At 39.0% G+C, this 17,972-nt stretch overlaps 1 long non-coding RNA gene across 1 annotated transcript; it reads right to left on the bottom strand.

Moving 5' to 3' along the window:
* Window positions 1-1,055: 1,055 nt before the first annotated feature.
* Window positions 1,056-17,220, bottom strand: LOC132772840 (uncharacterized). Its single transcript, XR_009631281.2, has 4 exons — window positions 17,122-17,220; window positions 2,899-2,969; window positions 2,175-2,288; window positions 1,056-1,567 (listed from the first exon to the last, which is right to left on the bottom strand). It is a non-coding gene; the product is annotated as an uncharacterized lncRNA (long non-coding RNA).
* Between the last annotated feature and the right edge of the window lie 752 nt (window positions 17,221-17,972).

The raw sequence follows: 17,972 nt of genomic DNA, 5'->3' as shown, positions 1-17,972 counted from the left end.
GGTAGTTTGGGAATGAACCATAGGCTTTATGGTGCCAAGGCACGAAAGAAAAATATCGGCCAGGGCTGTTGGCAGGAAAGGAGACAGAAGAGGAGAGCAAGCTCCTGCCACCACTGCTGTCGGTCTGGCACTGCCATGGGTGGTGCAGAAATCTCCTTTAGTCTCATTTTCATCCTTCTTGATAGAAGTCAGGCAAACTTCAGGAGATTTAGATACAATTGTTCTCATCCTCGGAGGTACAGGAGTGAAGGCTTGCAAACTAGAAGTGTAGACAGCTACAAAATTGCAAATAGTCAAATCTGTAGAAGTAAAACCTGAAAAAAACAACAAATTGATATGAAACCTTTGAATTTATGAAAGGATATATGAAAAGTTTTCATATTTGGAACTGGAAGATACATAAAGATAAAATATGCAAGTTGATGTAAATTATTTTGATTATACGTAACCAAATCTAGAATTCTATGAATGATTCATATGGAATCAATCCCAGCAAAGTCAACGGGCTATTCTGTGGGTAAAATATAAAGAGATACATTTCACTATGGTCAACAGATCCAGCCAGACCCGCTTCCCCTAAGTTTTGGAATACAATTGAGGTGGACAAATTTTGCTTTCTTCCAGATCCCACTTCATTATACTGGGAAACTTCTGATCAAAAATGAACTGAAAGAAAATTCTAACCACCTCTAGGAGAGGGACAAATCAGTACGTTTTTTTTCTTTTTTCCATACTTAGATTTTCAAAGATGAGTACATTCTGATCAAAACCAAAGTGGGACAAAATTGGCAGTGCAGTAAAGACACCTGAGAGGTTTTTAAACAACATCTGTGTTAATTTGGGCATTCTGTGAACAAGAATGCACTTTGATGCCTTTGTGTATTTCTAGTCTGAGTGAAGATGAAAAGGTTTCCTAGAGCTTTCACATAAAGTGTTTTAGGACTCATTAGGTTTATTTACATTTTTAAAGAAACACAATCAAGTTTGCATATCAGAGAATAAAACTGAAACAAAGAAATTAGTAGATGATTACATTTTTTATTCAACTAGGTTGACTGGCATATACCCTTACTTGTTTTAATTTCCATGAATTCATTGCATGTCCAATTTAAAGCAAAAACATCATTGTTACCATGTCAATATACTTAGAACTTTATCAAAAACCCTTTGGGAACCATGAATTATGCCAATTGGTTTTTTTCTTTGAAAAAAAGTAATTGCTTTGTGATTGTTGAACTGTTGAAAAATGTAATCTCCTGTTATGTCAGACAAGGTAGCCAAATGTTAAGTCACAATAGCTGCAATATTGCCTTATGAATCTGTCTATTTATCATTCTGAAACAGGGCAACAAATATGCCCTCATTACACATGGGCATGAGGTGGCTCTCCAGCTCCCGAGATTCTTGATGATTATCTATGCTGGTTAGGGCTGATTACAACTGCAGTCCCCTAACATCTGGAAGGCTGCATTGGATTACTCAAGAAGAGTGCAAGAAGAGGAAATGAACATCCAGGATACTGACGAATATGGACACAAAACTTGACGACAGTGATCCATGTTGGATTCTGAAAAAAATCAGAAGTCATACACATAAACATCCACCTTGGTGTTTCTTTCTGTTCATTACTTGTGATGCACTAGACAGCCCCCTCCCCACAAGCAGTATTGTTTAGGACTAGAAGTTGGTAATTTTTCACTCAACCGACTACAAAGTACTGTCTATTTAGTGCAGGTTTCTGCATGGTAACTCACAGAGTAAGTTCCACTGAATTTAATGGGGTTTACTTCAAGTCATAGGTGTCTAGAGCATACTGCACAACTTGTCACCCCCTAGATGTTTGGACACCAATTCCCAGAAGCCCTAGCCAGCGTGTAAAATAGTCAAGACACGGGGGGCCACAAGTTGTGCAGGCCTCATCTAGAGAACCTTCGCCAACATCATATCCACCAGATGTGTTGCCTGCATTTCCTCTTACACCTAGCCAGAGCTGCAGTGCTGGTCTGTGTGATTGTACCCTAAAGGTATACTTCATTTTTCTGTCAAAACTTTGCAGGAACATTGACTACCAGTGTTCCTAATGTTTACTTTGGGTCCATCTCTTTTTGCCTGCTGGGTACTATACTATGTAGAAAAAATACCTACATGGCAGAATGATCAACAATTATACTTACTCTGGACTTTATGTTACAGTCCTTTGATTTCATTTTCCCTTCTAAGCATCCCATATGCTGAAGCTTTATAGCCACTTTCAGATGCAGCAGCATTACAGTTGATGCAGAGGAATCCTGCAGTGGTGGGAATTATCAAAGGCATTTTTAGCTGAAGCAAGTAGTTCCCTGAGCCAGAATTCCTCTTGGGGAAGCAGATGTCAAAGCAGGAGCTTCATTGCCATATCTCAGGAAAAGGAGAGCCCAGACATCCATGTACCCTGAACACCTTGTGCTCCATAGTGCTATGAATAAATGCCATAACCCATCATCTGTCACATGTTGTTTGAAGAAATGCTTTGACATGTACTACATAATATGCAGTTTGCTATTTGAACATTCTGCCTGGCCAGATAATAAACTAGATTAAATTCATTGAACTGAAAGTGTGCAACTGTGGCAAAATAGGGGGAGACATTGTACAAACAGATCGCTCCTTTCCCCTCACAACACACATGGTCAGCCTGTAGATTATACTGACCTACTTAGTTTTGGATTTCGCTTGGTTATATGTCAATTTACCCTGAAGCTAAGTGTTCACTTGATGTGTCTATGTCCCTTATTAAAAATGTATGGGGACTGTGGCTGCTTCATAAACCATGCAGTGTTGAACATTTCTAGTTCTTCAGTATCTGGCTGTAGAATTATAAACCTATCATGGGGAATAAATCCAGGAACAAGATCTTACCCTCTGCCATGATGTACATCCATCCTACACATACTCTGCTGTCAGGCATTCTGGAAGAATAAAAGTGGAAACTGGAAGTTTTTATTCTAAATAGTCAAATGATAATGTCATAGCTCCATCCTGAAAGCACACACATGCTTTTATACACATTCTTCACAATTACTTCTTTTTGCAGTGTAAACCTAAGTATGTTTACCCAGAAGTGAAATTCAATTAAATGTGTGTTTAAGAGTGTGACTTGGCAGCACAATAGTCCTCTATGTGTCTAATCAGTGACCTCAGTAGAATTTTCTCTGGGGTAAATGTGTATCTGTATAGGTCTGCAACTGCAAGCTCACATAAAGTCAGTTTGTTATTGTTGTGCGTCCTCAAGTCATTTCTGACTTATGGAGACCTTAAGGTGAACATATCCTGGAGTTTTCTTGGCAAAGTTTGTTCATTGAGGAATTCTTGCCTTTGCATTCCTTTGAGGTTGCGAGACTGTGACTTGGGCAAAGTCACCCAGTGGATTTCCATGGCTGAGAAGGGATTTAATGCCTGGTCTTCAGATGTCCAGTGATCAAACCATTATATCACACTGGATTTTGTACAAACAGGAATTTGATACTCTCTTATGCAGTGCTTTTCTGAGGCTTCACAGTGGAAGCTAGATTGTATCAAATGCCCATCCCTTGCACTATTGCCCTATTGCACTATTGACACTTATGAGTGTCACCCTTCCACACATTCCATGTAAATATGCTAGCAGTGCTTTACATTCCATCAACCTCCAATAAAACCTTGCCCAAAAATTATAATTATAAATGTTTTGGGGTTTTATTGGGGGGGGGGGAGCCACACTGAGAATGTTAGGATATTAACATATTAGAATTTACCTATGATCATACTACAAATTGGACCAATTTGCAATTTCAGGTTCTATTTGCCTTTCTAATCTGGTCTGTTTACTTGCAATATGGAAATGAGGAAATTCACTGTGGCAAATCCAAACATTATGTGAATCCCAAATTAGCCACGAATGCACTAGAGATGAAGGAAGATTATTTGAACAAGGGAAACATGGAATAGCTGCGCCTTTTGAACACTTTAAAAATTGTGACTTAGTAGGTGTTAGAACTAGTTTAAGTGCATTTGAGCAACTTTGAGCTTACTTAATTATTAAGATAACTTTCCCTGTGAATGGAGCACATCAGAAATAACTGATGGGTTGGCCTTATTATTAGGAAGATTAAATTGTTGTCTTAGGCAACATATAGGGTATGGGTAAGCAGCAAAGGCCTCCCTGGATTTTCTTTCCCAGTGAGTTCCCTCTTTGGATGGTTTCTTTCAGAAAACTGGCCAAATGAATGTCCTTTGGGTAATTAACAGACTAGGCAGACACTTCTATGTCAGAAGATTTATTCAACTTTCTATAAGCAAATATAGAAAGTTCATGTTCCCCATGAACATAGTTCCCCATCCCTGGTGTAAGCTATTCTTGTAGGCGATAATTTATTACATAATAGATACAGAACCTCTGGATGACTGTCATTTGCCACTTAATTGGAGCTCATGATGAAAACTGACATGAGAATCGAGATGGTCAATAATTACATCTATGACCTTGCAAAATTTGACGCAATGTGACATGTGGATTCCCTGTGAAACTTTCTCTTAAAGTGATGGTGTCCATGAGATCTCTGTTTTTCAATTTCTACAGATCTCATATGAGATTATATTGCCTGATGCATATCTACCTTTGCCACATAGGGAGTTGACGTGATTTGCAACATAATACAAGTGAAAGATTCTCCTAAATGCATTGACACTTTTTGCCTGCTTGCTCACAACCCAGTTTTCTGTTAGAGAGAGTGATGCTAATATTGTCAAACAAATGTAAAAAACTTTAGGCCAATGATAGCCAAATTAGCATAGTACGAATCAATTTTTTAATAAGCCACTTGAATATTTACTGTAATACACATGTAAATATCTCTTCATCAATCTATGTACCTCAAAGAAAGAGGTAGAATAGCATGGGGAAGATAAGCCTTGATCCTGGATCATAACTCATGGGAATCCCTTTCTCCCATTCACCTGGGCAACAGACCACTCTCTCCCTCTGTACCTATAGCCATCATATTTAAAGTACTGTACTTTTATGTGTCTCCAGCTTCACAGACATCATGCTCTCAGCACATATATGAGCACCATTGTTTTTTTAAAGTAAGAAAAAAAAGAAGGAAGGGGAACCCCTCCCCCATTTGTACAGGAACATAAACTCATCATGGAATGCAGTGTGCACAAGAGAGATATAAGCTGATTTGTAAATCACATGTACAACTCTCCCTTCTAAACTCTCACTCTCAGGCAGCTTTCATTATATAACTAAGAAATACCTATGCATGTGATATAACAGCAATGAGCCAAGAGGCCTAAGTAATTTATGTATCACTGCAAGGACAAAGCCCTTAGAAGCTCCTCTATATATGGAAACAGTAATGCCTCCCTTCTGCTCTCTCTTCCTCCCTTCCCCCAATGGAGAACCTTAACATGGCTACTTCCTACATTAAAACCATGCAGGAAATTACAGCACTAGGCAGTCTCCATCTGACCTTGGGCAATAGTGGTGTTGAAGCCTGAAGGAACAAAGACAGACACACATGGTAGCCCTTTGTACTTATTCCTATTTAGGCAAAGGTTGAAGCATCACAGATAGGGAACTAGGACACAGCCTGCAGCGGTGTTTTCAGGAAAGGACACTGAGTCAGAAGTCCACAGGGGTGTTCTTAGCAGGGCTGCCAACTGATGCATTTTACAGTAAAATAACATTAATTGCCTCCTCTTCTAGTAAATCTTTAGCTGTTGAAAAAAGGTTTCCGTGAGGACAACAGGCATTGAAAGATGAAACTCTTCTGTTTATCATAGTGCCCTAAGGTAGGTGATAGGTTAATCTGTAGGAAGAATCCTTCCTCAGATAAGAACTTAAGGACATTGATGGAAGGTCTGTAACTTTTGAAAGACCAGTGAAATCCCAGTCCAATCACTGGCCATTATTAGTAATGATGAGACATGTAATACAACAGCTTTAGTGAGAGCGGTTTGTTCTACCCCCTGGACATAATGGTCATGACTCTGAATTGGGTATATATCCCTGTCCAATTGCTGCAAGCCCACTTTTTTCTCAGTTACATCCTTTACCCCAATCCAGCCATTTTTTTTAGTTTTTATGGTGGGTAAGTCAAAGACAATCTTCTAAGTATTTTCTTATAGCTGGGCATAGAAAAACAGTTATTTTCCTATAGCCAACAATGCATGACATCATCTGTAGGGGTTGTGTAGAGATTCCTGCAGATAATGTCATTGCACTTAATCTATCTATAGTAAAAAAAAAAAATTTGGACACTTGTCGACTGCTCTCCCGGAACTCCACCAACCAGAAAAATCTTACTTTCTAACATTTCACTTGTGAAAACCCAGATATGTGTGGCCAAAACACATCAGTTTGTGGTCAAGCAAAAGTTATTAATGAAGAATACACATGGAGTGAATTTCCCTTCTGAGTGGTAGACTTCTCTCACTTCCTGTTGTGCCACCCCCATTTATAACTATGGGTCCTTCTACACATGCTATAAAATCCAGAAGTAACCAGAATAAAAGGGAAGGGCTAAATGACTTTTGGGGGAAGTGCAGGCAGAATTGGGTTAACAGCTGAAAAGCATGTGTTTAAAAGGTGCACTAAAAACCTGATTCCCTCCCCCCTCAATGCACACCTTTGCATGACTGTATATTCCTGCAATTATGCAAAACACAAGACTTTCTTCCCATTCCCCTGTGTGGACTGATTCAGCACACATGCACATTTTAAAAGCCCAAAACAGCTGATTGGGCTGTCAAAAAATGGAGCCACTGACATATAGTTGGCTCAATCTAAGCACAGTTGGAAAGCTATTAGAACCATTCCTTTCTTCTAATGTTTATAATAATAAATAGAACTTGAATTTAAAATTAGGTGAGGAGAGAGATAAAAAATCTGCTTGTGTGTGCATGCAGATCTCTGCATGAGCGCATTTGAGGTCCAGCATATCTCAGTGCAAATTTTCTTTTTAAAACATCAGCCAAATGTCCCCTGTCCACCCTTCATCTTGTGGACTTGTAAAACCAGCTTCAAATAAAGCATGTGGATGTCAGGGGAGCATTTCCTTGGACTGACAGGTCTGTGTGTGGACTTGTTGTAAGACCCAGGAGTTTTTGACCCACTTTTTAAACCTGCATTTTGACACTGTCTGGAAGTGTCCTATAAGTCATTTGTAAGCCAATTGTTTGCAACTCAAAACTACCTGTACTGGAGAAAGCATAGTTGTTTCAAGAAGAATTGGCATAAAATGAAATTTTATAAATGTATTGTTATCATATAATGTTCACAAGTTTATTTCAGGATCAAGAGAAATATAGGTAGTTAAAGTGATAGAGACCTGGAGCAGATTCCAATTTTGAAAGAATTAATAATTTATAATTAGAATTCCAATAAAAGTTTAAAAACTGCAATTTTGTATTCATCTACCAAAAAAAATCATTATTGAACTCAGATTTATTTCAAAGTAGACATTGCATCAGTTATAAAGTCAGAAGTTTGGGATTCACTCCACATACAAATACCCCTTTTGTGATTTCTGTTTATATTGGTGTTATGACCTGTCCCAGTTAAAACTCTAGCTGGCTATGTTTCAGATTAATTGAAGATTAGAAATAAATGTCTTCAAAGGCAGCTCCACACAGAGCCCATTACTGTAATCTAATCTTGAGGTTACTGTAGCAAGGATTAGGTGTAATTACGGAGACCAGGTCTCAGTCATTAAGTGGCATAGGGGTACAATTGGAGTAGCATGATAATTCAGATAAAGGTGGGAAATAAAGAGCTGCCTCCTGGGAACTTTGAGCAAAGCTGCACCTAAGAAAAATCTGTGAGTCAGGAAGCAACCCAGAAGGAAGAGGGCATTATAGCTCCCTCTCATGTATACTGCTCTCAGCTGTAGATCTTCAGTTTATTAGCCAAACCTGGTCTGGCATTAGCAATTTTGCATCCTCACAGGGAATAGAGGATAGAAAGAGAGACAAATTGGAATAGAGGATAAAAAGAGAGACAAATTGGACACTTGTCGACTGCTCTCCCGGAACTCCAGCAACCAGAAAATCTTACTTTCTAAGATTAAATTGCTTTAAGATACCTTTTCTGTCAGTACTTTTATATGTAGTGGGTCCTTGGTATGCACTGGAGTTTGGTTCTTGGAACCACTGTACATACTAACATCTGTGGGTATGCAAGTCTCATTATATACAGTGAAAAAGTAAATAGTACCCCTATTTTACTATATAAAATAGCGAAATCAAGGTTTGCTTTCTGTATTTTTAAAACATGTTCAGTCTTTGGATGGTTGAAGCTATAGATGAGAATGATAGAGGGACAACCACAAATGTTACAAAACAATGGAGTTCAGTATCATCTTCTGAACTATGTCTACTAAGTAAAAAATATATATCGTTTATGATGAGGACATAAAAGAGGATCTTTCCAGAGAAGGCTAAGCTGCCTCTTTTTCTGGAACAAGGAGGGATTTTTCCATTGATAGAGACATTTAATGGGTAAATGGTTTCAGAGAGTTATTTTTATCAGGTGTGGCCACATGTATGCTGTAAAATTAATTTTGTTCATACTTTTCAAAATTATTTTTCACATTTCAAAATGTAATGGCATTAAATGAAAACAAGATGGAGAACATATATTCTGTTCAAATAATTTTTAAACATTTCCAAGTAAAAATAAAATAAACGTCATGCTAGAAGAGTCGGGGGGAAAGAGAAGGAAAAAGGGAAAAAATGGGATAATAGATTTATTATGGTTAGTTGCATCTTTACAAATATCTAATATGTCTCAAGGAGAGAACAAAGATGGTGGGAATTATTGAGGTATGGGAATATTTTTTTTTTTACAAAATTATCATTATTACAACTAAGTCTTTTTCTCTATTTCTTTAAAACACATTTAATTAAATATTGAAGATTCTAACAATTTTAATTTTAAGTCCATTGACTGTATCTTCTTGTGTCTTCTCACCTTATCTCATGATCTTCATATCTTCTTTTTCCAGTATTTCTTCAATGAAAATTGATCTTAATTTTTCATGGCAGATTGTTTCACTTAATTCTATCCTCAATTTTTTAAATTATTATTATCTATGGAAGGAGTGAAAGAAAAAAAATGCAAAAGCTGGGTTTCAGTTAAACATAAAAAACAAGATTATGGCAACTATACTGATTGAGAACTGGCAAATAGAGGGAGAAAATGTGGAGGCAGTGACAGACTTTGTATTTCTAGGCATGAAGATTACTGCAGACATAGACTGCAGCCAGGAAATTAGAAGACATTTACTTTTTGGAGGAGATGACGATGCTGGGGGAAATGGAAGGAAAAAGGAAGAGGGGCTGACCAAAGGCAAGATGGATGGAGGTTATCCTTGAAGTGACTGGCTTGACCTTGAAGGAGCTCTGGGTGGTGACAGCTGACAGGGAGCTCTGGTGTGGACTGGTCCATGAGGTCATGAAGAGTTGGAAGCAACTCAACGAATAAACAACAACAACAACAAAAATGGAAGGAGTTCTACAATTTTCATTTAAACTGTTAGTAGGTTAGTATGGAGCCCCCGGTGGCGCAGTGGGTTAAAGCACTGAGCTGCTCAGCTTGTTGATCAAAAGGTCGCAGGTTCGATTCCAGGGAGCGGCATGAGCTTCCGCTGTCAGCCCTATCTTCTGCCAACCTAGCAGTTCGAAAACATGCAAATGTGAGTAGATCAATATGTACCACTCCAGCAGGAAGGTAACGGCGCTCCATGCAGTCATGCCGGCCACATGACCTTGGAGGTGTCTATGGACAACGCTGGCTCTTCGGCTTAGAAATGGAGATGAGCACCACACCCCAGAGTCAGACATGACTGGACTTAATGTCAGGGGACTACCTTTACCTTTACCTAGGTTAGTATTTTATATCATTTTATCATTATCATGATTTCTCTCTTTTTGTATTACATCAAATTTATATAATTCTGTATAACAAATCCATTTTTATAAGGCCCATCCCAATCTTATTAGTTAATGTCGTTTCACAAAATTTCTTAAATTTGAGTGGATGCTTAGTACAAAATACAAATACACACACACACATACACAATATTAATAGTAATAATATTTTCCCTCCACAACTCTTGGGTTCTCATTGCCTGGTTTATATATATATTTATTTGGTTAAAAGCCAAACTTTCCATACCTTGAATATCGGAGCCCAACGTTGTTAAGGATGGGTTTTAAAAATGCGTGTTCCACTACAAAAATTACAGAAGTGACTATACCCTAAAAAAAACAAAAACATGGTGTCACTCTACTATATCCCTCCTTAAAATGTGTACCTAAAACTTCCTTAATTTTCCTCATTTCCTTGACAGAAAAAAACAAATCTGGTTGCTGACCATTTGATTCTATGCTGGATTCTTTGGATTTAAACACCACTGTGTTCAAATAGGCCTACTCTCACAAAAAAAATGTACATAATGCTCTACCCCTCATGATTCTGCTTGAAGGTCTTTTCCCTATAGGATAAAGTTTCAGATTTACATATGTACGTAAATCCATGTTCTGAATTAATGCTGTTTGGTTTTAGTAAAGGTAAATTCTTAGACAAGAAACAGCTCCATCATGAGGCAAGAATATGGAAATAGCAGCCTAACACATTAATGAAGTCTATGGTTTCATAAAACAATTCAGCAGAGATACCCATCATTCCCAGCCAGTATGACTTGAAAGCAGCAGGTTTAGGAAAGCTTCTCATGAGATTCTGGCTTCCTGTTGGGTTGTTTCTAATGGTACTTTATGATGGTTGTACAATTGCCCTTCCTCATTCACAGAATTGTATAGGAAGTTCAAGCAATGGGGGCTTCAGTTTGCAATCTTCTCACCACTAAGGATGAAAGGCTAGAGTGGTTGTGTCATACTTTGCAGATGGAAATCTTGCATTAGAAGCAACTGTCCCATTTGACTAGGACAATCCTTATTTATTCTCTGCCATCCACTTGGTTGGCTACTTTTTAAAATGTCTGTTTATTTCTCCCCCCACACTTTCCTCTTTTTCCTCAACTTAATTTGGTTGCTGCAAAAGCAATTTGTACCCAGTTAACTTTGAGGGGGGGGGGGGCGTAGGAGGAAACATTGTGCAATCTTGACCTTCTCAAAAGATTCAGACAGAGGCAAACTGCTACAGCCTCTCCTAGGGTGAATGTACGCTGTAAAATAAATGCAAATGTAGTTACAAACTGCCATGTGTGTCCCAGTTTTAATATGTGGAATTTTAGAAGGTACATAGGGCTGTCAAATGACATTCCCGTATTAGAAATTTGAACTGAAAGACTTCTGTCCAAGTCCAGTTTAAACATAGAACCATCAGAAGAAAGAGCAGCATAATTTTTGAAGGTATTCAAAAAGAGACAGTGAACTGAATAGATGTATAGGTCACCTGGTTACATATGTACTGTTTTATTCTTTGAATGATCATTGTTTTTTAAATCTACACTTTTAAAACTAAAGTAGTTTTTGGACATCTAATGCAAGTCAATCTCCAATTTACCTCTTAATTCTGTTGATGCAATGTAGAAATTGTCAATCTGGGAAAGCCAGCTATACCATACATTGACTGTGTTTGCACATCATGGTAAACCTGACCATATATATTCTTTTTTCCTTTTTTCCTTTCCTTTCTTCTTTCTCTTATTCCTTTTATTATCTTGACTGTTCATTACTTTGGTTATAAATAAGACTATTTGTGATGGAATTTAATTTTTCAAAAACAGCAACAACATGCAACCATGGCTTGCTCTTGGCTTATTTCTTTAGTTGTTTACCTTTAAATAAATTATGACAAAAGTCATAGGGGAGAAAAAACTAGCAATGAAGGAGACAAGTTTGGGGGGGGGGTTGTGTGTGTTTCAGTTGATTGATTGATTGTGATGAGTATGAATTCATCCAATGCCTTTTTATCAGAGACTTCAGTTATGAAAACAGACTAAATAAAATTACCTGAGAATCAGCAACTGGCAAACGCACAATGACATTTAAAGTCAGGAATCAGAAGGCAGGGAGTGGGTTGGTGAAGGGTCACTTATAAACTCTTTAGATCCTTTCCCCAAAATTAAGTTCCTTTTAAAAAGCCCAGGTCATATTATTTGTGCCTTTACATATCACTTTTTAATCTTTCCTGTCCCTTAACACAGAAGTATTCTTTAGTCCATTTTTGAGTGAATGCTAATCTCATTTGTTTGCCATTTAGAATATTAAAAAAGCAATCACTTAAATGGAAAACATGAAAGGCAGCCCTTGAAGTGGCTTCCATTGGGATGACTGCGGCTGTAACTAACTCTGCAAGGGTCTCTTTGGATGGCTGCCTTGATGTGCATTATTTTCTGTGCTTTTAAAGAAAACATTAACAGGCTAGGCCTGTTCAATAATTTTGTGTCACCGTGATACGAAGTGCCTGTCTTTGCCGCTGCTTGAAGGTCATCGGGAACATGTTAAAAATCAATATTCCTCTCAGGTGCTTATCATTTGTTGACTCCCTCATAATCACAGCCAAGAAAGGCTGGACTTTGCTCTCACGATTTGTTTGACTGTATGAGAATGCAATGAAGACAGCACTGCTGTAAAACACAGAGGACTTTCTCTTGGCTGCAAACTCCCAAACTATTTTTCCACTCACTTTTGTGCCTGGATAGAATCCTTGGCTTGCATGGAGGGATAGCCTGTGTGTGTCGTTCCATATCTGTGCATATGTGTATATGTGTAGGGAAAAACTTGGGGTAATTTGGCTCAGGTTCTGTGGAGCTTTATAGAACTCTACCCCCACAATTGGGGGGAGGGGAGAGTGTCATATTACCATAGCGCTATGTCACATAGTGTTATAAAGGACACCCTCCTGTTTCTCATTCCTCTTCACACATTGTATTTTTTTTTTGGCCAGTTTTATCAAAATTATCAGTTTTCGCATTTATCTCATGAGCCAGTGTAGTTCCCACCCCAGGCATGTAGCCGGAGGGGGGGAGGAGGCTTGAGGGGCTTCACCCCCCCCCCCCGAAATTCTCATGGTGGTTCGCGAAAAGGCCTTACTGGTGCATTATTTAAACTGTTATGTTTATTCATATCACGATCTGATCACCATACTCAATATATCCCATATGCATGGGGGTATTGGGGTAATGATACAAAAGGTTTGCTAGGGTAGACCCTCTTTCACTCAGACTCAGCCCCCCCTGAAACTCAGCCCCCCCCCCGAAACAAAATCCTGGCTATGGGCCTGCTTCCCAGCAAAGCGGTACCTATTGATCTTATATTTGCATGTTTTCGAACTGAAAGGTTGGCAGAAGCTGAGGCTTACAGCAGGAGCTCACCCCGTCCTGTGAATTCGAGCAGCCAACCTTCCTGTCAGCAAGTTCAGCAGCTCAATGGTTTAACCAGTTGCACCACTACAGTCCCCCTTAAATAGGAAAAAATATATGTGTCTCTGAGGCCCCTTCCACACAGCTGAATAAAATCCCACATTATCTGCATTGAAGTGGAATATATGGGAGTATGGTCTTAGATAACCCAGTTCAATATATCCCATATGCATGGGGGTATTGGGGTAATGATACAAAAGGTTTGCTAGGGTAGACCCTCTTTCACTCAGACTCAGCCCCCCTGAAACTCAGCCCCCCGTGAAACCCCCCCTGAAAAAAACACAGCCCCCCCCCCGAATCGAAATCCTGGCTACGGGCCTGTCCCACCCACTCCATTTTGAAGGGGTAAATTGGAAAAAAGCATACAGGGTACCTGACTTACCCCTTAGATCTCACTACTCTAGAGTAGACCCAAGCAGCTGCTCTTATACCAGATCCCACTCAAGGGGAAATCTTCCTTTAAAAAATTACCATGCCATGTTCATGAAGCAGGATTTGGGGAGATAAATGTGTTTTGGGGTGTTTTTTCCAGTTGAATCTTTGTTCCTGAGCCCAGAATATGCTCTCTTCTCCCCTTCCCTATTTTTTTATGGCTGTTTCTGACATTTTCCTAATGAGCCCTGATGGAGCTGACAGGAAGTTCCCTTGCGTCATGGGAAAAGCTCTGTCATAAATCATACCCATAATGGATTAGAAATGTTTTAAAATTTGAGGAGGAGGGGCACATGGGATAAGGTCCACAGGCCACATGATCTGTCAAAGACCTCAAAAACCTACTCTTCTTCCCGAGATGGGGCAGATAATATCACATCCACAGTATTAAGAGTAAAAATCAATTCCTAGTCCTGTTGACTTCTGTGTATGAAGCATTCTATCCTTTGCATCCAGCAGTAAAATGTCTTTAATTGACTTCAAACTGCTTTTGCCACAACCACTGTTCTTCTGCCCGTGTTGTGGGACCATTGTTCTTGTATGCCTTCAAATTGTTTCTTACTGAGGACAGCCCTATCATGGAGCTTTCTGGAGCTTAGCATGCACAGTTCATCCAAGGTCACCCAGTGGGTTTCCATGGCAGAGCATAGAATCGAACCATAATTTCCGGAGTGGTGCTCCAATGCTCAAACTACTAAAGCACACTGGCCAAGCAGTGAAGGGGTCATAATTCAGAGACTTGATTTCTGGGTAGCAATATTTTGTCCTACAACTTTGCTACTTCAGGTTTCTTATCTTGAGGACATTCCACTCCTTATCTTGAGGACATTTTTGGGGGAGATTTTTAAAGAATTGTTGGATATCCAATTGTGCACTCCTGTATGACAAGGAGTTGGACAGGAAGGCCCTTATAGTTCCTTCCCACTTTAACATTCCGTGACTCTTTAGTTCTGTTTGAAGAGTAATTAGAGGCCAACAGGATTCCACTCTTTAAGTATCATTAGGCATTTTCAGAAGGTTTGGTAGCCTGGTTTGTTTGTTTATTTTTGCTTTTGAACTGTTCAGGGGTCTTATAGATTGGCTGAACACCCCACCTCCTGCCCCAAAAGAGGAGGAGGAGGAGGTAAAAAGACTGATTCAGATGTGTCTAGAAATCCTCCACATTTTGAAAAATTGATCTGCTTTATGTTATACATCGTAGGGTTGGCCTACGATCTATTCTCCTGGAAACTTCTAACAGAGGAATTTCAATGTGTTTTTAGCAGTAAAAGGGCAGCCCAAGGGACTCTGACTGAGAGTTTTCATATGACCCTACTCCTGCTTTAAATTGTTGTCTTGCCTAGTATAAAACTTTTTAAAAAACAAAAATGATCTTGCTTTTCACCTTCAGTGATTAGAATCACACTGGGAAGTCTCCATATTCTCCTACTTATTTTTTTTTACCCAGGATAGTGAAATGCATCTTGTTTCCATTTATATTGGAGTACAGTCAGCCCTCCACATCTGTGGGTTTAGCTTTTGTGGATTTAATTATTCATGGATTTGATTAATGCCAGTATGTTCTCTCTAGGAATCTATGTCCTCCATGATGATTCTATAGTCAATTTCGACATAAAAGTGTAAACAAAACAAAAAAAGAGTATACACATACTCTATTTTTGTGGATTTTTTGTACCTTTTGATGCAGCCCAAAGCTACTGCATCACACTGTTGGCTCATGTTCAACTTGTTGTCCACGAAGACTCCGAGAACTTTTTTTTACATAACTACAGGTTGTGAATTCTAAATGTGATACTGAATTTTAACCATGATCCCCCCCCCCCAAATCCAAACCAACCTAATTATTTTCTAATAAAAACTATCTTTTTAGAATCCTAAGACCTGTCTCCTTTCTTACATGGTTTTTATTGGATCCCTTCCACTTGTTTTAGTTTTGTTAGTTTTTCTTTTTGGAAGTGCTTTTCCTTCCTGCCTTGGTTGAAAAGAAGTTTCCCTTGTTACATACTAAGCAAAACGTTAGGAACTTATGATTGTAAGATTCAGTTATTTTGATGTTCCAGCTGAAACTAAATATAGGCTGTACGATGAAAAGTAAAGCAGTTCCCTGTTGTGTGTGAAATTGTGTTCAAACCTCCTCTTCACTTTGGACTTGACTATTCTACAAAGGGTGTCTTATCAAGACTTTTAAGCAGTGTACTTAGACTGAGTACTAATAAATGTCACTTTCCTAAATAAAAAACACCCAATAAAATCACAACGTCCAATGAAATTAGCTGATTAAATTACTGCAGTGTACTAGGGAACCCTTAAGGGCAGAAATGAGCTCATTGTGAAATGTGCAATGTACTTCTGAAGGGCACAGTCTCATTGTGTGCTTGGAAATGATTACAAAGAGAAATCCAGGCTGTTCCCCTCCTGGGTTGTGCAACACCTGGTTGCAAATTGTTGACACTGCAGAAAAGGTAGGATAGCATTAGTGACAGTAAATCTACAACCTTTACTGACACAGAGTTCCCTTGGGATATAACTGAAATCACTTGTGAATGACTTCCTGCTTGTATCAGGTAAATTTCCCTTATCTGAAAAGCTTTTGACTCCCCTTCCCATTTTTGAATATTTACATATATATAATTAAATCACTTGAAGATGGGAACCAAATCTAAACATTAAACACATACAGCCTTGGATTTATTCAATGTTTTTAATCATTTTTGTGCATGGTACAAATTTGTGTACACTGAACTATCAGAAAGGAAAAGTGTTACTATCTCAATTAGCCATATTGTCAGATATTCAACCTGTATTGTATGTCCCACCATGAGATCCTATTTATGTCTACTCTGAAGTAATCCCTGCCAAGCAGAATTATGTTTGCTCCTGGATATGTATTCGTCTTTCTTAGGGTCCTTCCATGCAGCCATATAACCCAGAATATCACAGCAGAAAATTCCACAATATCTGCTTTGAACTGGGTTATCTGAGTCTATACTACTATACATTCCAGTTCAAAGCAGATAATGTGGGATTTTATTAAGCTTTGTGGAAGGGGCCTAAGTCTCATCATCCTCACACTAACAGTCTTTGGCAGAGAAAGCTAAATAACTTGCAAAACTGCATCCTATATTGAGCCATGGCTCAATAGTAAAAGTGGTGTCAAACTGTATTAATTCTACAGTGTATACACCCTAAGAAAGGGTCACAACAAAATGGTTGTTGGAGACATAGTGCTGGGAAAGATAATATAAAAAAGAATCTCTCCAAAGAGAGAAAGCAACCTTACCAAATCCCAAGCTGCTCGGGGGTTGGCAGAAGAGTTGCCTCTCGTGAAAAGAGATGGTTTTCTCTTTCACTGCTCATAATACCAAACAGTATACTAGTATAATAGAGTTTTGTGTTGGCAGAAGTCACCAAGAACATTCTGACCTACATTACATTGTTGGTTCCAAGTTGTAGTGCCAATGGTTTAGGCAGATGGATGGACAAATAGAGACAAACACTGTAGTTAGGCTCAAGTCCTGCACACATGAGTTCTCCTTCTATCTGTACCAAATGTTAAAAAATCAGGTTGGTCTGCCTATTTCAAGACCCCAGCCTCACCCATTTCCCCTACAGATAATGAAAACATTTAGTACTGTGCAGGCCTGATTTATGCAGTCACTACACCGAGAAACTAGTATAGGCACAAATTGAGAAATCTCTGTTATGGTGCCTTTGTTGTCAAAATAATAAGCCATGCAGAGAGAAGGAGGCGTGGAACTCTTGAAGGAGACAGGGGGCAATGATTCCTTCTGTTTTCATCACAACTCTGAGGGCCTTGCCAGACAGGCCAAAAATGTGGGACCTGTCACAGGTTTGCCTGAGACATCCAAATGATGCCTAAGGTAAACCTGAATTAATTCGGAGTAAACTAGAATTTCTCAGTGTACTCCAGATTAATTTGATATCTGGAAAGATCCAGACCTTAATGTAAAGCATGTGAAAATTCCTCTCCCCCCCCCCCCCCCCGACACATCATTTTCATGTGCCAGGACCTTTTGCTGGAAGGGCCTGAGCGTACAGCCGGGGCCCTTTCGTAGGTTTTTGGGGTAAATGGGAGTGGGGACTTTTGGGAGATAAATAGGGGATGACCTG

This window comes from Anolis sagrei, chromosome 4 (assembly GCF_037176765.1).
Source record: "Anolis sagrei isolate rAnoSag1 chromosome 4, rAnoSag1.mat, whole genome shotgun sequence".
NCBI lineage: Eukaryota > Metazoa > Chordata > Lepidosauria > Squamata > Dactyloidae > Anolis > Anolis sagrei.
This window is presented reverse-complemented; position numbering and strand designations above follow the sequence as displayed.